Source organism: Leptopilina boulardi, unplaced genomic scaffold (assembly GCF_019393585.1).
Source record: "Leptopilina boulardi isolate dan_hultmark-lab unplaced genomic scaffold, ZJU_Lbou_2.1 LbouV2_162, whole genome shotgun sequence".
In the NCBI taxonomy this organism is placed as follows: Eukaryota; Metazoa; Arthropoda; class Insecta; order Hymenoptera; family Figitidae; genus Leptopilina; species Leptopilina boulardi.
The window spans coordinates 2,930,731-2,952,793 of NW_026137710.1; the positions used below are offsets into that span (position 1 = coordinate 2,930,731).

Consider the following 22,063-nt stretch of genomic DNA (forward strand, 5'->3'; position numbering starts at 1 on the left):
TAATTATCCCTCCAGGATGGATAACACGACTTTCCCTGAATGGTGTATTCGATTACTTAGAGTGTTGTTCCATAGCCAACTCTCAAAAATGAATTCTTAATCCCTCCAGAGGTTTAATCTGAACCTCCAGTTTTCTCAGTGTGATCAATTGTCCGAATATATGTGAGGCATTTCATATGAGAATACGGGGTCACGTCTCGGATTTTTCTCAAAATTCGGTAAATTGTAGTGATAGTAGTGCTAAATACGTGTATAAATTTTGAATTTGAAATTTTTTTCGAGATATTTACAATAACAAATTTGAGCAATATTTTTTTAATTTACTTATAACTTTTTTCCTACTAAAAATAGAGAAAAATGTTGTAAATGTTTTTTACGTAAAAGACCTTAAACTTTCAGAGAAAAATTATTTTTTTAAATAAATATTAACTTTTAAACAATTTGTTTAAAAAATAAAATTTGTTTATAACATTTAAACATGTTCTCCCTCATTTAGAAGCGCGAAAAAAATCAAGAATATTGTTTAAGTCATAATAAATCAATGGTTAAATTTTTGAGATGGCATTATTTTTTGTTTTCGAGATATTAATTAGTTAACTAACAAAAGTTAATAAAAAATGAAATATTTTACGAACAAATAAAATTAGAGTTATTTTAAAAACACCATTAGAATTCTTATCAAAATCTGCATCCAATGAGCCTTATATGTGCTATTTCTGATAAACGGGTGTTAAATTAATAATAATTAATAATTAAAATTATTTAAATAATTAATAACATTTGAGGAAATAAAAATAAATTGTCAATTTTTTTTTTGTTTGGCAGATTATCTAATTCTGTGTTAAATAAAACCAGTGTAAATAGCACTTTTAACAAATCTAAATTATTAACAGATGATTATTGAAAATCGACGTTTCAGCACTCCACGACACAAGTTGGAAGAGGCTGCCTATCTACTTGGCATGGCATTTTTCAGTCTTTTTCTAAATAACATTTTATAATTAATTTAAGATTCTTGGCAATACTTAAAATTCTTTTTTTGACACAGAATTAGATGATCTTTAAAGCAAAAAAAGAATGGACGGTCTATCTTCATTTTCTCAAATGTTCAACTTTATATTTATGAAATAATTTTATTCCTTACATTGAAACGAATCGATTGGTATATATAAAGTATAGGTTTGATTTAAAGTTTAAGAGATAATGAAAATTGAAAAATCAAAAATTCATATTTTACCAAAAAAATTATGTGTTTATTTAAATTCAAGTTAATACATAAAATAATTGTATTCCTTGCATTGAAAGAAATTGATTCGTATATATAAAGTATATGCTATACCCTAAATTAATTAAAATTTTCTTAATTTTGAATTTTTAAAAAAATTTAATTAATTTAAAACAGTTTTTAACTTGAATGTTTAAAAAATATAAGTTTTGTGTGTCAAATAATGTATGTGATACGAAGAGGAACAATTTTCTTAAATTTTTTTTACAAAATTGTTCCTTTTTGTTTCACTTATATTATTTGACATACAAAACTTATATTCTTTAAATATTTGTTTTTATACTAAATAAGTTCCCTTCGTGTCCAGAACCCTCGATTTCAGTGCGAGTTTAACTCGCACTTGTCCGATTTTTAGATATTAAATTCATTTTGCTCCCTCATGAGGAAGCTTTGCATTTGTGACGATTTTTAATTTTTGAAAAGAAGGTTGTATGGACTCATTCTCATCTAGAATTAATATATTTGAAGTTCTGAGCAAATGTCCAGATGTATTTGTGAGTATATATGTGCGTATGTCAAAAAATATTGCGTAAAAATTATCTCAGAAACGTGTTGACGGATTGTCCTGAAATTCTGTATGCTTATTGTAGTAATTAATACTTAAAATCGAACACAAGGATTTCCAAATATATTCACAACATTTTTCTATTCAATTTTTTAAAAATTTGAAAATTTTTTTTTTCAAAAAATTTTTTTCAATGTAAATTTAATTTTGTTTAGTAAAAAAACTTATTTCTTGCATTAAAACGAATCGATTAACCTATACAAAGTTCATATTTTACTAAAATCTATAGATTAAATCATTGTTTTGATTTTTTGAAAAAAATAGTTTTTGTATTTTTTGAAATAAATTTTTCTTATATAGAAATTTTAATTAATTCTTGTCAAAATTGTATTCCTGGCATGAAAACAAATCTATTGATGTATATAAAGTTTACATTTTACCAATATTTATAAAATTGATCGCTATTTTAGTTGTAATCCTTCTTTTAATCTTGAATACAAGTGTATCATAATGAGGAAGATAAATGGTCATTAACCCATTAACGCCCAAATGTCCATAATTTTTAACTTAACTTCAATGAAAGAATTCAAACATTAAAAGACCAGATATTTTAATGCTCATGGGTTCTAGGGGGTATTGAGTATCACTCTTTCAGATTTTGAGGTCAAAATAGAGATTGGTCGACCAGAAAATCCAATATGGCAAATAAAATTAAACAAAAACCCAAAAAATCATTGTTTTTTTTTAAACATTTTTTTTGAAGCCGAAAACATTTTTTCTAAGACATCTAACCTATCGTATTGGTGGATAAAATAGTTGTACTTTTAAACTATGTTCATGAGAACCTTCAATTTCAAGATGGCGGACTCAAAATGGCGGAAAAGTAAATGCAATTTAGCAGATATGAACAGAATATTGAACTAACAGTTAAAAAGTCATTAATTCTGCCTCAAAATGGTTACTCGGGGGTTTTCGGGGTCGCTGATTACGAATCTGAAGTCAGTTTTTCAAAATTCAAAATGGCGGACCCAATATGGCGGATTATTTTTTAAAAATTCATTGAATTTGCTTGAAACTTATTACTCAGGGGTTTTCGAGGTCGCTGATTACGAATCTGAAGTCAGTTTTTCAAAATTCAAAATGGCGGATCCAATATGGCGGACGACTTTTGAAAAAACTTCATATATTTGTCTGAAAATAATTACGCGGGGGTTTTTGGGGTCGCTGATTACGAATCCGACGTCAGTTTTTCAAAATTTAAATGGCGGACGACTTTTGAAAAACTTATTAATTTAAATTAACCTGTTTATCAAAATTATACGTGCAAAAAATTTTTCATTCCATACTTTTTCTTTTTAGAATTACCAGATTACGAGTTACAAGCCAGACTTTCAGAATTTGACTATTTTAAAGAAATATCTTAAAAATTGTGGAATTTTAAAAATTTGACTTTAAATTAGTTTTCAATAATTCAAAAACTTCTGGATTAAAAATTTAATAAAAATCGAACACTTTTTTATAAATTCGTTTAATAGATTAAATTCGCACAATTTAAAAATGAAAAACTGACGTCGGAATCGTTATCAGTGACCTACAAAGTTACCAAGAAAGTAGTTTCCAGTGATTTTAAATATTGGATCCGCCATTTTGAAATTTGAAAAATGGACTTTAGATTCGTAATCAGCGACCTCGAAAACCCCCGAGTAATAAGTTTCAAGCAAATTCAATGAATTTTTACAAAATTTGTCCGACATATTGGATCCGCCATTTTGAATTTTCAAAAACTGACATCAGATTTGTAATCAGCGACCTCGAAACCCCCCGAGTAATAAGTGTCAAGCAAATTCAATGAATTTTTAAAAAGTAATCTGCCATATTGGATCCGCCATTTTGAAATTTAAAAAATGAACTTCATATTCGTAATCAGCGACCTCGAAAACCCCCGAGTAATAAGTTTCAAGTAAATTCAATGAATTTTTAAAAAATAATCCGCCATATTGGATCCGCCATTTTGAATTTTGAAAAACTGACTTCAGATTCGTAATCAGCGACCTAGAAAACCCCCGAGTAATAAGTTTCAAGCAAATTCAATAAATTTTTAAAAAATAATCCGCCATATTGGATCCGCCATTTTGAATTTTGAAAAACTGACTTCAGATTCGTAATCAGCGACCTAGAAAACCCCCGAGTAATAAGTTTCAAGCAAATTCAATAAATTTTTAAAAAATAATCCTCCATATTGGATCCGCCATTTTGAATTTTGAAAAACTGACTTCAGATTCTACATTGCGTAGAGAAAATTTAAAAAATATGTTTGAGTGTATTTAGTTCAATTTCATAGCTGTAGGTGGCGTCTTCCAAAAGATACCTTTTTTTTGGTACGTTAGATTCCGGGCAACCTGTAATACATAAATTCAAGTTCCAAACGGGAATCTCTTCATAAGGATTTATTCTTGTGCTTAAACCTCAAAAACGATTTTTTTTAAAGGTTTTTTTATTTTTTATGTACATTTTTCTCAAAAACTCGCAAAAACGCCGTGTTTTTGGGTCAATTTACCTCCATATAAAAACACAGGGGGTAGAATTATGAGTTTTTAGAGGTTTAGGCACCAGTTTTTTAAATAAAGAATCGAAAAATTTTTAGGATTTCAAAATCGGTTCGGTAGATTTCGAGAAAAGCTCTGTACCAGTTTGAAAAATGAGTTTTCGAGAAAAACGCATTCAAAGTTTTCATAACATAATTCATTGAGTCATGAATATCAAACAACTTTTTATTACAACAGAACTTCGTATCCAGCTGTTTTTGGGGTCGCTGATTACGAATTTGATGTCCGTTTTGGAAAATCCAAAATGGCGGATCCAATATGGCGGACGAAAAAATAAAAATTCAACCGGATTTGCTTAAAACTTGTTACTCGGGGGTTTTTGGGGTCGCTGATTACGAATTTGATGTCCGTTTTGGAAAATCCAAAATGGCGGATCCAATATGGCGGACGAAAAAATAAAAATTCAACCGGATTTGCTTAAAACTTGCGACCCCAAAAACCCCCGAGTAACAAGTTTTAAGCAAATCCGGTTGAATTTTTATTTTTTCGTCCGCCATATTGGATCCGCCATTTTTTATTTTCAAAAACTGACATCAAATTCGTAATCAGCGACCCCAAAAACCCTCGAGTAACATGTTTCAAGCTAATATCAATAAAAGAGGAACACCAAATATGTAAATAAGATAACTGTAGATTGTTGTTGAAATACATACCGTCATAAATATTGTTATAACTTTTGTTTTTGTACATATTTTTTAAAAAACGTTTTGGGACAGTAATTCTATGATACTATGGAACATTTTTAAGCAAAAAAAAAAATCGATTTTTTTGAAATTCTAAACCAGAAAGTCCCCTTAAAATAGAATTTTTTGCATTAACCCTCGGAGCACATACTGGGTCACACAGACCCTGTCATTAATTTCAATGAAGTGTAATTTGAAAAGTCGGCAATACAACACGAACCTAAGGCCATATAGTGGTAACTAACTAATAAGGAATAATAAGTAACATGATAATCCAAAGAAAATAATAAAATACTAGTAAATATGTTATTAAAAAAGTATAGTTTTAAAAAGTTGTGTCGAAAATCACATTTTTATCGTCTTAAAAGTTACCTTCGTTAAACAACAAAATAAATACCTTTTTTAAAAAATAAAATAAGGCGGTATTTTTTCCCTTATTCTAACACACTTCGAGAATATAAATCCCAATTTTTAGCTTAAAATATTAAAAATTACAAAAGTTACATTTTTTTTTTTTAAATTCAATTTTTTCTTTTTAATTAGTTAACTTCACGAATTTTTTTTCAATATGCAAATAATTTAATAATATTTCTAAACTGCGTATTCTTATTTTACAAGGTTCAATGAATAAAAAAATATTTTTTTTGTGTTGATCAGTCCAATAGTTCAAAAATGGGGGAGTTTTGTAAAGTAAACAGGGTCACAGTGACCCAGACTGTGCTACTTGTTCGAAAAAAGAGGTGTGTGCTCCGAGGGTTAAATTATGCGTATGTAATTTTTAAAGTACAGGGAAAAAATTTGTTCAAGAATTATTCTCTTTATTCAAAGCACGGAGGATAGGGGAAAAATTTACTAGTTTTTATAGAAAATTCTGTATAATCATTGAAAAATTTCTTAGGAGATTTAGTTATGAATTTAAAATAATTTTTCTTGACGCCGCGACTATATTATAATTGATAAGAAGAAGAAGCGTTTAATTTTGCATAAAATATTGATTTTCCCACGACTTTTCTAATAAAATGGCTTTTACGGTGAGCAAGATATTTTCTAGCTGGATGATTTGAAATTAAAAACAGGAAATTATTATTTAATAGAATATATATATATATATATATATATATATATATATATAATTATTTAATATAAGATCAAATCTTTCTTTTTTTGAAGGAATGAAAAAATATATCATTTACACAAAGTTAAAAGTCCTAAAAAAAATTTATTTTTTTTTTTAAAGCTGACTTTTTGTGTAAATCTCATATTTTTGTATTTCTTCTATTATAGACAAGATTTGATCTTATATTAACTAAATATTTTTCATTTTTAGAGTTCCGTACTCGGTTCGGAATCCTATTAATATCGGTTTTTTTGAAATCGTGTACCACCCCCTTGCGGCCACACGTATTTATCTGGAGGGCTGAAATTTTGTACACATATGTATTTTCGCGTGCAGATTACAGGAAAAATATAGCGAACTTGATTCGGCCACTGACTATTTCGTTTAGCATTGGCTCATTTTGAGTTGATTATCATAGCGTTGTCAAGGAAAAACCATTAATTTTTTACGAAAAATACCTAAAAATAACTATGAACTTCCCCCCCCCCTAGCAGCCACACCTTTTGACATAAAGAGCTCAAATTTGATACACTTACGTATTTTTACGTGAAAATTACAGGAAAAATATAGCGAACTTGATTGGGATTGATTTATATACCGTTGTCAAGGAAGAATCAAAAATTTCGAAAAAAAAGTGTTTAATCCCCCTACCGGACACAATATTCAACCCAGACTGATCATATTTGATGTATAAATGTATTTTTGCGTGAAAATTACAGGGAAAAAATGTAAGCACGATTGGAGTTGATGATCAATTTTTTTCAAAATTTTTAAAGAAAAGTGATAATTTTAAGGAGAAAATGTATTTTTTCGCAAAAAACGAAAAAAAGTTTATCTAAAGTGATTCAAATTTATACATTTTGACGTATTTTTACGTGTAGATTACAAAAAAATATAGCGAGGATGATTGGAGTTGATTTTTCTGGTGCTGTTAAGAAAAAACTGATAATTTTAGAAAAAATCATTAATTTTCTCCCAATAACTAAAAAAATTTTATATACAGGGCTTCAAATTTATTATTTTTACGTATTTTTATGTTTAGATTATAGTAATAATTTAATACACATGATAAGAAGTGGAAATAGTGGACTTTTTACTTAAGTTTATTTCTTCAGACGTTATAACTCTAAAATAAAATAAGGGTCCTTTATGTTCATTTTATAAAAATTTGGATTCTTCTCGGAGAAAGCAATAAATTTCTTTAACTCATTTAGGTGATTTAAATGTTTTAAATTCAATTAAAACGCAAAATTTTATAGCCAAAATGCAAATTATTTATTTTTTAACTTTCATTAATTTATTAAAATTACCTTAAATGAACCGCATTTACCTCAATGATAAGTAAATTAGTATATAATAATTTTATAAATTTTTAAAATTTTTCAGTTCAAGAAAAAGTTTATAATGCTAATAAATAAAATGTTTTTTTATCTTAAAAATATTTTAATATTTGATCCTTTTCATTTTTTTAATAATAAATATTAATTTTAAAAAAGTGGGAAAAGGTTAGAAAAAAGTTAGGGTATTTCAGGGAAAAGTCATGGAATTTTTTTTGTACTTCTTGCTGGACACTCTGATCATACTATTAAGTTTTATTTAAATTCGTAACTTTACTCCGCATTAAGATTAAAAAAACTTCTGAATTGACACTTGTACAATAAAAGAATAATGTAATACAATAAAAGAAATATAAAAATTTAAAAATCAATTATTTCTATAAAATATAGTCAATTTTCGTTGATATTTTTATATTTATTCATGCTCGAAAGAAATAAAATTTTAATTTGTGAAGAGAAAATAAACCGGGAAATGATCGGGAATTTTATTGATTTAAATTAGTAGAAACCCTGATGGTTATGTAAATTTAGGTTAAGTTGGACCAACTACTAAAATTTTTCCAAAATTCAGGTAAATCAATCGAACCGTTCACGCGTGATACGGCGTCGAAAATTTTTTTTTCAATGCCCCAAAAAATTTCTAGTTGTTTTCAGATCATATATTTTTTTAATGTTATTTTTCCATTATTTTTTTATTATTTCAATCGAGAATTTGAGTATAAATATTTTTAGAAAATATTTTTTTAGTTCTTTAAATGTGAAGAACAATAATGTTGCGAAGTGAAAATATAAGCATGAGGACTTCGTGAATGACGAATAAAATCGAATGAGACCGACGAACAGCGATTGCTGAAATTGGTAAGACGACGAGCTAGTGCTCTCACGGCTGACTAACTAAATGGACTTTTATTCAATTATAATATTTGTAAAATTTGTAAGAAAAAACATGTGGAGTGGCAATTCTTTCAAATAAATAAATAATTGTAACTTTGTAGTATTTAAATCTAATCCTCTATTTCTTTTAAAATTGACGTATCTCTTTTATTAAAATAACAAGAGTAAATTCTCACGTGCACAAAGGACTATCATAAGATGTGCGCGTAGATAAATAAAGTAATCAAATTTATTTTTTTGAAAATTAGAGATAATAAACTTATTATGAAATTTAGGTTAGTTTTTTTAATATTACATTTTGTTAAATTTTTATTTCCAATTTTAGCATCTTAATAAATAACAATTAGATACGAAAAAATGTTATTCTATTATAAATTGTAAAAAATTAAAATAAGCGTACTAAAAAATTAGATCCAATAAATTTTATAAGAAATACAAAAAAATATTATAAATTCACAAAAATCAATTTTATTATTTTAATCAATAAAAGATAAGGTTAATGAATTATTTTCTGAAAATATCATTATCAAAATTCACAATTAAAATAATATACATTATCATTGAAATAACATTACAAAAAATTGATTTATTTGTTTAGTGAAATTTGAATTTCCCGCCGCCCTGTGAGCGCATGTCCGAAATGCATGCAGGGACAATAAGCGAAAATGACGCCATTTGAAAGATTTTCATATTTGTACTTTTGCGCCCTTACTAACGCGCATAGCTGGAATTAAAGGAGGGAGTATTTCCTCTACGAAAGCACGATCCAGCCAGTCATTAGTAAAAAGACACACAAAGAAATCAAAAGTCATCCACCCATAATATAATATTAATATTATAATCAACGGTGTTTCCAACGGCTTTAACAACTAATTCCACCTTTAAAGCATAATTTGTAAGTATTTTTTATTAATAATTAAATTTTTAAAGTTAATTGATTTCCCATTTTCAGGCCACGTGCACGTGTCAATTAATTATTTTCATTTTTGTACATTTTCTGTTTTTTTAATCAGTGCACTGAGAAAAAAGGTTTGAGCTGACAACCAAACCAACACAACTAAACTTTAGTTGACATCAACCAAAGTTTGGTTGAGACTACCAAATTCTTTTTCATTTTCGTATTTAGTCGTCTGAAACAAACTTTGGTTGTTGTCAACTAAAGTTTAGTTGTGTCAACTAAAAAATTTTAGTTGCACATATATTGAATGAAATATTTGGTTGTCAGCTCAAACCTTTTTTCTCAGTGTGTTTTATACATTTTACAATTATATTCATTTTTTACTATTTTAATTCCATTTATTGTTTTAGTCGTTTTAAAAAATATAATTAAAAAAATAAATTTCCTATTTTATCTGTTAGACGAAATTGATTTAGATTCTGTCAAAAGAAACATTCAATTATTTCCCTATTTAATAATAAATTATTCACATTCGATCTTTTTTATAATTTTATTTAAATAAACTCTTTTTTTTACTTTGGCCAATTTAGTAATAAAAATTTTCAAATTCGGTAAAATATATCTTCAATTTTTCTTTTTTTATATTGTTAACAATTTTTTTTAATTAATTGAATTTTTGTATTTAAAATTGTAAGAGAGCGATTACTGTCGCTATAAATGTAATCGGATAGTTTTAAGGGGGGAACACCAGTTGTAACTTTCGAAAAATCGATTTTTTTTTGCATTTTCTTAAAGTATACATATGGGCAAATCCACAGAACCGGCCGATTTCATGTTACTCACATATTTTTCTATTTTAGAAGTATTATATTAATTATTTTCATACTTCAACCATTTTGTAATATCTCTGAGAACCTATTGAAATAAGAAAATTGAATAAATGTGAACCTTCTAGTCTTTTATAAAAAATAAAATCGAATTAAGTAACTTAAAAAATGAAATTTACGGTGTTACTCCAGGTATAAATTTTAATTCTTATAGGTATAACTTGTTCGGCATAGATCCGAACAATTCCAAACTGTGGTGAATTATAGTTTACTTATTGAAGAATGTTTTGGAAGTAATAAAAAATATGTGCTCTTAAATAAAAAGAAATGATAGTCGTTGAAAGTAGCGTTACTCATTATTTTATAATAATGAAATGTCTATACATTTTTGTAAATATATTTTGCGGCGATTATTCGATTTGAATTTTTCAAATTGGAGCTTATTGCTTGTGAACAGACGAACAAATGTATGTATCATAGAATAGAGTGCAATCAGAATTAAAGAAAATATTCCAATAATTATCACTCTATGTTTAAGCGTGAACAATTTTCAACATAGCCTTTTTTCAGTAGCACAACTACAGGATAAAATATGATGAGTTGAAAACATGTGTGATTATATAAAGACATTATTATAATTCTTGTATGCAAACGCCAAATTATATTTTCAATTTATAACGTCTAAAAATTAAAAATAAAAAAAAATTTATCGAAATTTAACTAGTTAATCGTGAAAAATGAATTATCCTTTCATTTGTTTTATTTTCAAAGTTATATCAAAATCGATGTCAATAATGTCAGTTTGTTGGTTAAAATAGTTAATATCAAAATTATTAAGTAAACAATTTAATTTACAGAAATAAAAAATTAAATGCTAATAAATAAAATATATAATAAAATATGATAAAATATAAATAATTTATTTTTGATAATTAAAAAATTAATTATTTGTATTTTATCATATTTTATTATTTAAAATGTTTTGCACATATTTCAAATAATATATATAAAAAAACAAAGAAATGCCATTTTTAATTATAATTTCCAGAAGAAAAATAATATTTTCGTTTTTGGCTTTTAACTCAAACGGCATTAAAATAAAATGAATCACGCAAGAAGATAATTGTTCTTGAATATATTTTAAAGAAAGTAAACCATAAATAAAAGGTGTGCTTGCTATTTGGAAAATTTTCATCTTGATAAGTAAAAATCGGCCGGTTCTGTGGATTTGCCCATATTTAGAAATGTGTCTGTAAATTTTAAACTTGATCCGGTGAAAAATAAATGAGATATACAGAACACTGCAGCGGCGCGTCCCGTGGCTTCAGACAAGGTGGCCAGCCATACCTGACCCTAACGACAGATGGCCTTTTCCTATGATTTAGAAACGGCAACCACTGCGGAAGAGTTATTATATGGTCCAGGAATCGATGACTCTTTGTAAATTGGAAACAAAATTTCTTCTGAACAAATAAAAGTAAGTTGAAACTTTGAATGCGTTTTTCTCAAAATGACATTTTCCAAGTCGGTGACCACGATTACTCGAATACCATGAAACCGATTTATTTAAAATTTAATGTGCTTCATTTACACATATAAGTCTAGTTCGTGATCGAAGGATTTTTTTTTTATGCAAAACTTTTTTTTATATAGCTGAAAATCGACCGTATTTTTTTAACGAAAATTATACTTTTGACTTTGACAGGTCGCCATTTTGTCAAATTTTTTTTTTTTTTTAAATCCTTCGATCACGAACTAGATAATCTTATAATAAATATAAATCAATTTCATTTTTGTATTTCAGACGAAGTATACTTGCAGAATGCTGGTCACCGCAATTCGCCTTTTTTCTTAAGGCGCCACTTCAATGGCTCATATCTCTAAAAGTTTTTGTTACAAAAATTTTTTTTTCTTTTAAATTACAGCTTTTAACATGTACTTTTAACTAATAAATAGTATTCTTTAAAAAGATTCATTGTTCTTTTGGAAAATTTTCTTGTAAAAAGCATTATTTCTTGAGTTACACCTGGTGTTCCCCCCTTAACTTATATTTTTTAGTTAAATGATTTGAATATTCTATTCATTTATTGTTTTTAATCTATTTTTTGTTTTTTTCGTTACAAAAAAATTGACCGATTAATTTTTTTAGATCCCCATTTGTTACCGCTGTTAAATAAAACAATGTCTTCGTATCTGGTATGTATTATTTAAATATAATTTTTTTTCTTTTTATAGGACATTTTTTAAAAAATAAGTAATACATTTGTTTCATTTTAGGAAACTGTTAGCAGTGATGAAGAAATGGAAGATTGGAGAATTAAATTTGAAAAATTTAAGAAGGAGGAATACTTCAAAACACACAATGTGGCCAAGAAGTACTCTGAAAGTAAGTTTTTTCTCATTTTTATTAAAAAAACGTTCAAATGAACGAAAAACTTTTTTTTTTAATTTACATAAAATAAATATATAATGACATATTATCCTGAGGTAAAAATATAAGTATTGTTTACAAAAATGCTCTATAAGAATTAAAATTAACACAGTTGAGTAATAATAAAGTCGATGTATATAAATTTAAAGATGTGTTAAAGAGATCAATATTTTTATATTTATGTTAAAAAATTAATTTTTTTAAAATTATTAATTCAAAATAAAAAGGGGTATAATGTTCTACATAAAAAAAATTAAAAAAAGTGAATATCTACAATATCTACAATATTATTACTTGGTCTGGCATATTTTCTAACACAGTTGAAAGTTTTTAATAGTTTATAATTATCTAATGATGCTGAAATATATATAAATATATATAAACTTTGCGTCTTTATTTTAAATAAACATAATAGTAAAATGGAATATTAATCAAATGAACACTGAGAAGGGAATAAAAGTTTTGTCTTTAAATGAACCATTTCCGCTGACCTAACAAATTTCTTCTTAGACATTTGGTCATCAATGAAACGTGAAAGAAGACAGTAGATTATATTCAGAATTTTTTTATTAATTTTTTTAAAGTTATATTATAATAAAATATTAATTAATTAATTATTTATTTCAATTTTTGTATTTATAATTATTAATTTATTTAATTATAAATAAATAGTAAATTTATTTAATAATTTATTTCAATAAATATTTAAACTATTTTTGTTTATTTATTAAAATAGATTGTATGTTAACTAAAAAAGGTATACTTACTATAGAATTTATAGACAAAAAAATGTTCTGATAATTTTCTTAATAGTTCAAAAAGTAAATACAAATGTTTATTCTATACTATATATATATGTATAGTGCAAATATTGTTATCGTACATTAAATTAGTTCTACTTTTATAATTATCTTAAGGGTGATCTAAATAAAAAAATTTTAATGTTTCAGTTGTTAATGAAGAAAAACAAATTAGAAAAATTGAGAAATTAAAAAAAAGGAGAAAGAAATAACAGACTTTTTAAATAAAGAAGAAGAAAAGAGAAAACTAGAAGATTTGAAAAAAAGAGAAAGAAGAAATGGAAATTAAGGAAAAAGAAGAAGATGAATTGAAAGAGAAAGAAAAAAAAGAACTTAAAAAGGAACAAAAAAAAGAACTTAAAGAGAAACAAGAAAAAGAACTTAAAGAAAAAAAAGAAAATGAATTTAAAGAAAAACAAGAAAAAGAAGTTAAAGAAAATCAAGAAAAAGAATTAAAAGAGAAACAAGAAAAAGAAGAGGAGGAAGAAAAAAAAATAGCAGAAGAAGAAGATGTAGAAGATGAGGACGGGGACAGAAAAAGAAAGTCACGCATAGAAACACCATTTTCAATCGTCACTAAGAAGGGAAAGAAAGCGGAAGAAATAGGAAAAGAGCAAGCGAAAGAAGGTTTGTGTTCACATGAACCAAAAGTTTTAAACATTCAAATAAACGAAATTTTTTTGATTTAATTTAATAATTGTTTACTTTACTGTTTGATTTTACATTGACATCAAAATTTTTTTAAATTTATAGATTGAAAAAAATATTTCGTTTATTTGAACGTTTAAAACTTTTGGCTCCTTTCAAAGTTCAAATACACGGTGAGCTTCGTTTTGGTTCAACCTAAACTGCATGACCCTTCTCAGGTTTTTTTTTATATCAATTCGGTGATGCCTCACGATCATTTTAAGACGAAAATTAAAATAATCGTTGGAGGGAAACTCAAATTATATTGATTTTTAAATTTTTTTTCTAGATTATTGAAGATATTTTCATTAAAATACCGTTTGGTAAAATACTTATTGCTTTAAAAGCTACAATTTAACATAAAAATAGATTATATATAATAATTAAACCATTTTGATACATAGAATTAAGAAACTGTTTAAAAATAGTCGAAAAAACTGAAATTTTTCTAATTTTTTAAACTTTACTCCTTTATTTAACGTTATTTCAATAAAGTCATGTAGAAGTGAATTAAAGTACATAAAATTTCCTGTAAATCAAAAAAAAAACTCTTCTATCTATTATTGTTACAAAAATATGGTCATTTGAATTTTAAATTTAATGGATAAATAGTTAAAATTTACCATTAGGTCTAGATTATTTGGTAAAATTGTTTTCGCAGAACCTCATCTCAATTCCATAATTAAATCGCGCTCTTTGTGAATACAACGGCCTTCACGCATTTTAAAAATATCGTGGTTGTTACCAAATATTTGTACCTTACCATTTACTTTTTAAAAAAGTAAATATTTTAAATATGATTATGTTGCATTTTTCAAAATAAACGGATTTTTAAAAACTACTCAAATCTCTCTTATAGAAATAGACATTCTTTAAACCAATGTAACTTTCGATGTAAGTGAGATAAATCAGTTTTTTCAATTTGAAACTGTTCAAGATTAAACCTTCTTATACGTATTATATTCTGGAATTGAGATGAGGTTCTGCGAAAACAATTTTACCAAATAATCTAGACCTAATGGTAAATTTTAACTATTTATCCATTATATTTAAAATTCAAATGACCATATTTTTGTAACAATAATAGATTATTTTAATTTTCGTCTTAAAATGATCGTGAGGCATCACCGAATTGATATAAAAAAAAACCTGAGAAGGGTCATGCAGTTTAGGTTGAACCTAAACGAAGCTCACCGTGAATAGTTTAAATGAATTAAAATTTTTTTAACAAAACATGATTTTGCGTTTTGTACGTTATTCAAAATTTTCAAATTTTTTTCATTTTGTTTAATTAAAACTTTTCTTTTTCAATTTCAAAATTTTTTACTTTTTCTAAGAATTTAATTTATTAAATTCACTATTTTTCCCAATTTATTGTCAGTTATCTTTTTTTTAATTTCTGAATTCATCAATTATTTACATTTTTTTAAAATTAATGTCATGAATTTTTCAGTTAAAAATGCCATTATTCTCAATGGCTTGTACAAAAGATATAAAGAAGCAAACAAAACAATTCAGGAGACAAGTGTCGTTTTGAAATCCTGCAAAGTCTGCAGAGTGCCTTTGGCGAAAAAATCTGATGCAATTAGAGAAAGGAGATTCTGCGAAGAGGCAATCAAGACAATCGAGGCGTCATTTAAATAATGAAATATTACATAAAATTTTTATTATTCATTATCTTCATTTTTGCTTCCGGGTGTCAATTCCCAACATCTGGCTATTAAAGGTATGTTTCTTTTCTTATCATTATTAATATTATTAAAGTTTAACGACTTTTTGTATTTCATAACATTTTTTATTTTCCAGGGGAATTGAGAAAAGTAGCAGCAGGCATTGCCCGATACATTTTTCAAGCAAAACTTACTATGTATTTTAATTTTAAAAAATAAATAATTTTTTACGTACAATTTTAATTGTCATTTTTTTAATTAAAATTCTCTTCAATAAACAGTCAAGTAAATTGAATCACTAAAATAAAAATTCTAGCAAACAATTATTTGGTAGCTTAACATTCTGTTACATAAAAATGAGCCAAAAATTCTGAACGTTCAAATGAACGAAATATTTTTTTCAATCTATAAATTATTAAAAATCATGATGGCCAGGTAAAATAAAACAATAAATTAAACAATTATTAAATAAATTACTCCTTTTTAGATATTTGAAACAATATTTCATAATAAAATTCGTAGTTAAAAAAATTGCAAAAAATTCGTATAAAAAGAAAAACCTGTTAAATGTTAGTTGGAAAATTGAAAATTCGTCTAAAAAATAATTCCTGTTACACTTTTAAATAAAAATTCTAATTCATGATTTTTACATGAAATTTATTCGCCTTGTATTTTTCATGTATTTATTTGAAAAAATATTTTCGAAAAAAATGTACTTTGATAAATAAAATGATAATAATTGAAAAAAAATCTTCTATGCTTTCTCCATATCGATATTCATTCAATTAAATTTTATGTGATACGAATTTTTAAATGACAGAAATTTTAATTTATTGAATTTTAATTGATAGAATTCAATGAATTGGAATTTCTGAAAATTAAAAATTCGAATCACATAAAATTTGATTGAATGAAAAATCGATTTAAAATAAAATTCTTTTCAATAAACAGTCAAGTAAATTAAATGACTAAAATAAAAATTCTGGCAAACAATTATTTGGTATCAATTTTTTCATATTTTTTTGAATTAAATTTTTACCTTTTTATTTTCTTTCCGAAAAAATAGTATTATTTCCTTAAACTGTCATTTTTTATAACGTTTAATTTTTGTATTAATTATGAATTCTTAAATTAACCAATTAATTGCAAAATTTCTAAATGTAGGCTAATTTTTTATTTATATAATGAAATTCTGCATACTGTATACCTTTCATTTTTGTATTTCCGCGCCCTCTGAAATGCGCATGTCTGAAAACTTTAGCCCATTATACTGCCATCTAGATTGTCTGGATATTTGCCTATATTTGGATATTTCTCATTTTATTGCAACGGCCACTTAAGCGAGACCACGTGCTTCGTGCTTTTCGGTTAACTTTGTAATTAACGAAACTTTTAGATTTTTTATTAAATTCTTTTTTTTTTATTTTTTTTTGTAACTTTTTAAATAACTCTTCAATTTAAATAGAGTGCACCGATTAATAATCGGATTTGGCCGATCATCGTCCAATAAGTTGATTTGCGATGGATTGTGAAGAGCCTGTATATTCGAAATTTGAGTCAACTGATATTTCCGTCATCAAGGAATTACCGTCTGACGGATTTTGGGCAGTTACTTCAAAGGTATGTAAATATTTCATGTAAAAAAATTTCTTTTTAATAATAATAATAAAATATACGTAAGATTGAGCTGAGGACTCGAACACTTTTAAAAAAAATTAAATGTGTTCGTATTCCAACACGAACAATTTTGAAAAAATCATATATTTTTTTTCGTTCCTAAATAAAAAACTTTAATAAAATATTGATCCTACGCCTTTTTCTGTCTTTCTGCCCGAAAAATGTATAATGTATTCTACGCAAAATCGGATGTACATTTATTTATTGTACAAAATTTAGGGCTTACGGCTTAAAAATCATATTTGAAATAAATTAACAAACATTATGAAAAAATTGTTTTATTTTGTACATTTCATTATAATAAAATATCAGACCAATTTTTAAAAAATAGAATGAAATTGCAAAAAAAATTTGGACTTCAAAAAAATTGTTTTTTTTCCATTTCAGAAAAAGAAAGAACAAAAAAATTGTAATTTACCGCTTGTGATTATATATGTTGATTGAACAATCTGGAATTTAAATGCTATGAAAAATAATTTAAGCTTTCATTAAAAAAAGAATTATAATATCTCGGATGTCGCTTTTTTGTCACAGAATAAATTTATTAAAAATTTACTCCTACTTTCAATCTCTAACTTTTGGAAAAAAATTATTATTTAGAGAAATGTTTTTCTTCCTTTCTACTTTAATAATTTTTCACTGAGTATTATAACGTAAATTAACTATAATTTTGGAGAAAATAGAAGTTTTCTTAAATTGTAAAATTCGTTTATTCAAAAATAGTTTTTCGAAATTCAAAATATCACATTTCTGTTTGTTACTAATTTTTATACAATTCAAATTTCAAGATTTTTTTTTAAAAAAACGACGACTTTATTAAATTTTTGTCCAAATACAAATTTGGCGATTTTAAAATAAAATTCGGCCAAATAAAAATTTTATTAATTAAAAATATTGTTAAAAGTATAAATTTGCTTAAATAAAAATTTGGTTAGAAAGCCATTGAACTATGTGCGAAATCTATTAAACCATTGCTTATGTCCGTTTCCCATGGTTCAGAATCATGTTCATCAAGATTTCAACCTTGGCTTGAAAGGTATGGCAAAAAAAATCATTTTAGCAAAAGAAAGAAATATTTTTTGCCATTTTTTAAGATTTGAACCTTGGCGGTAAGATTGCAAAATATGGCTTAAAGATAATATCATTTTTTTGTAATTTTTTTTAAATTTCAACCTTGGCAGTAGGCTTGTGAACTATCGCTAAAGTTTAAATCTAGAAAAAATCTCAAGAAAAATAATTTTTTCATTTTGCTATAGTTCGCAAGCCTATCGCCAAAGTTCAAATCTTGAAAAAATTGTAAAAAATGATTTTTTCTTTTTGCCATAGCTTGCAAGCCTACCGCGAAAGTTCAAATCTAGAAAAAATCACTAAATATCATTTAAAATTAAGAGTATGCTTTGGCTGTCATACACTGTATCAGTTATCCTATTACTACTCCATGTAAATTTTAAAAATCTAATTTTAAATTTATAATTATCAAACTAAAAAAATCACATCTCAAGTTTGTATTGCATTAAAAATTTTATAGCCTATACAAGCCACCATTTTGTATTTTTAAGACTTGACTTCAGATTCGTAATCAGTGACACCAGAAACCTCCAGATAAGAAATTGCAAGCAACCTGTCGATTTTCAAAAATTTTTTTAGCGTATGAAATCCGAAATTTTTTAACCTAACCTAACCTTTTAAGCGGAATAATTTTTTTAAAAGTTGCTTCCCAACATAAAGTATAAAAAAAATCAGACAAGTGCAAGTTTCACTTGCATCAAAACCAACAGTTTCATACACCAATATTGTTGATTCAAACAGCTACATTCTAGCACCACATTTGAACTAACTTAAGCGTGACTCGGTCAGTAGCACTCCATGTGTTTCAAATTATTTTTTTCAGGCAGCTGCTTGTCAGGACAGGCGGCTTCCATAAATGATGTCACAGGATTTTCGAACTTTTTCGACCCCCCCCTCCCCTATGTCACAATTTTTCAGACCCCCCCACCCCTATGCCACGTCACAATATTCAAAACAGTTATTTTTCATGAAAAAAATCTTTTTTCAATAAATAGAAATTTAGTTACTGTAAATAATCCCTCAACTAATGAATTTGCTTATTTTTCAAGCATTTTTAAGGCAAATATACTTGCAAAAGAAAATCAGGACAAAATTAATAATAATTGCGCACTAATTGTATTCTGAATTTTCACAATTGTATTCGAAAACAAATATTAATTTTTATAAGTTTTGATTACATTATTATTATTTTTAGAGCTATAAAAATAATTCTTATAAATTTTGTTTTAAACATAAAACTAACTATAACTATAAAGGTTGAGCCATGAGCTTACTTTAGAATACACATAAATGCAAAGTGCGAGAACTGTGATCGCACATAATACACAATGGTAGAAGAATAATTTACGTAGGCAACGTACTGACTTACGTTCTCGGCAGGCAGTCGAGCTGGGAGCATACCTTAAGGTGATGCAAGATTCAGATGCGCCGAATCAAAAAACGGCGCGCTTTATGAAAGATATTTAAATTTCACGAAGTAAAAAAAATTGATTTCTTTAGTTAAATGAAAGTTACTTTTAAAGTAAATTCATGATGTCACAGTTTATGAAACACCCCCCCCCCTCCCCTGTCACAAACTGTCACAATTTCGTAACCCCCCCCTAAGCCTGTGACATCATTTATGGAAGCCGCCAAACAAGGCGGTCTGACTAATTATTTCCATAATGCTTAGTATAACAAGTTAAATTTTATAATTTATACTTCTAAAAAATGTAAAATAAAGTTTGCAATTTAATAGTATGAAGTATAAAAATGATAGTTTGGAGCTTTCAGTCAAATACAGTTCTTTGCGTTTTTTCCTTTTAAAGAAAATTTAATATTTTGCAAAATGTATGATTATTAAAAATAAATAATATTTATTTACTAAAATTACCTAATTCATGAGAAAATATAAAAAGATTTTCTAAGTTTTATTTTATTTATTTGCAAATTAAATTGAATATTTTTTTAACCCATTAACGCCCATGCTTAGAGACATGTAAATATATGAGAAAATTCAATATTGGATACATGACTGCGGCCCAAGTCATAACTTTTGACGTTAAAAATTGTTTTAAAAAAATTTGTCTGAACTAATTGTAATAAACAAATTAACAAAATTGATGTATTTTTACTCTAAATCTGAGTGAGTAAAATTTCACTGACTCGCCAGTGTATTTTCACTCATTTGAGTAAGTGGTATAATTATAACTGGTTACTTAGTGAATTTTTACTGCTCAATCAGTGTATTTTCACTGATTTGAATAAGTGGTATACTTATCACTGATTCAGATTAAGAAAGTAAAAACTAACGATGCTATTTGATCCTACAGAAAAAATGACTTAATAAAAGTGTATGACTTTTTTTAAATTTTCATTTTATTTGTTTATAACAATTTGTTTAAACAAATTATTTCGCATTCATTCATGTTTTCAATATTGACTTTGCTAATATTCACGTGTATCTAAGCAGAGGCTTACATAGATGCATCACAGTCCATTTTTTGTTTATAAATTATGTATAACAAATAAAGTGAAAATTTAAAAAAGTTCATACACTTCCATTAGTAATTTTTCTCGTAGAATTGAATGGCGTTGTTAGTTTTTTAAAATACATCAATTTTTTAAATTTATTTATAAAAATTTATTAAAACCAATTATTTTTTAACAATATTCAACGTCAAAAGTAAAGATTTGGACCGCAGTCACTTTTTTAATATTAATTTTTCTGATATTTCCATGTATCTAGGCATGGACGTTAATGGGTTAATATACAGTGCCGCTCAATAATATTTGCTCACCTTATAGCATATCAGGGTTTACAAAAAGTTTTGTATCTTTAATTCTAATAAAGAAATAATCTGCGTCAAATATTCATCTTAAAGCTTATATCTTTGACTTGAACAATACAAAAGAGAAAATTAAGAAAAAAATTTTTTCATCGTTTAATTGTTTGAAATGAAAAAAAAACATTTCCATTTTGTTTGTTTTCAAATTGATACTGTGTGTGAAGAAACGATCAGAATTTAATTCTGGATACGGCATTTCACAGCTTCTTTGATCACCTTTCCAACGCTTTTTGAAAATTTTTCTACGTTGATTTTTGAGCAAGATATTGACCATTTGTTAAAAAAAATAACCATTTTTTCAATTGCTGATGACTTATGAACAATTGACTTTTGAAAAAAATTGTTTAGAGAAAACATGTTCTTTACTATATGTGCAGAATTAGGGAAAAAGTATTAAAAAATTTTTTAAAATAATTTTCAATATCTCTCATTTTGACCTTATATATTTTCATGACAAATATATGAGGTCAAAATGAGTGAAAAACAAAATTATTTTTAAAAAATTTTTAATTTTTTTTTCCTAATTCTACACATAATAAGGAACATTTTTTTCTAAGCAATTTTTTTTACAAGTCAATTGTTCATAAGTTATCAACAATTGAAAAAAAGGATTATTTTTTTAAACAAATGGTCATATCTTGCTCAAAAATCAACGTAGAAAAATTTTCAAAAAAGCGTTGGAAAGGTGATGAAATAAGCTTTCAAATGCCATATCCAGAATTGAATTCTATTTTTAAATAGCAAAATTTA

The 22,063-nt window shown here is 26.1% G+C and overlaps 1 protein-coding gene and 1 long non-coding RNA gene across 2 annotated transcripts in view; one reads left to right on the plus strand and one right to left on the minus strand.

Annotated features, from left to right (window-relative positions):
* The window catches only part of LOC127276978 (uncharacterized), a 99,003-nt gene that overhangs the window by 52,584 nt on the left and 24,356 nt on the right, over positions 1–22,063 (minus strand). The window lies entirely within an intron of this gene.
* Positions 15,741–15,977, plus strand: LOC127276983 (uncharacterized). The gene is made up of 2 exons (XR_007842292.1): positions 15,741–15,796; positions 15,877–15,977. It is a non-coding gene; the product is annotated as an uncharacterized LOC127276983 (long non-coding RNA).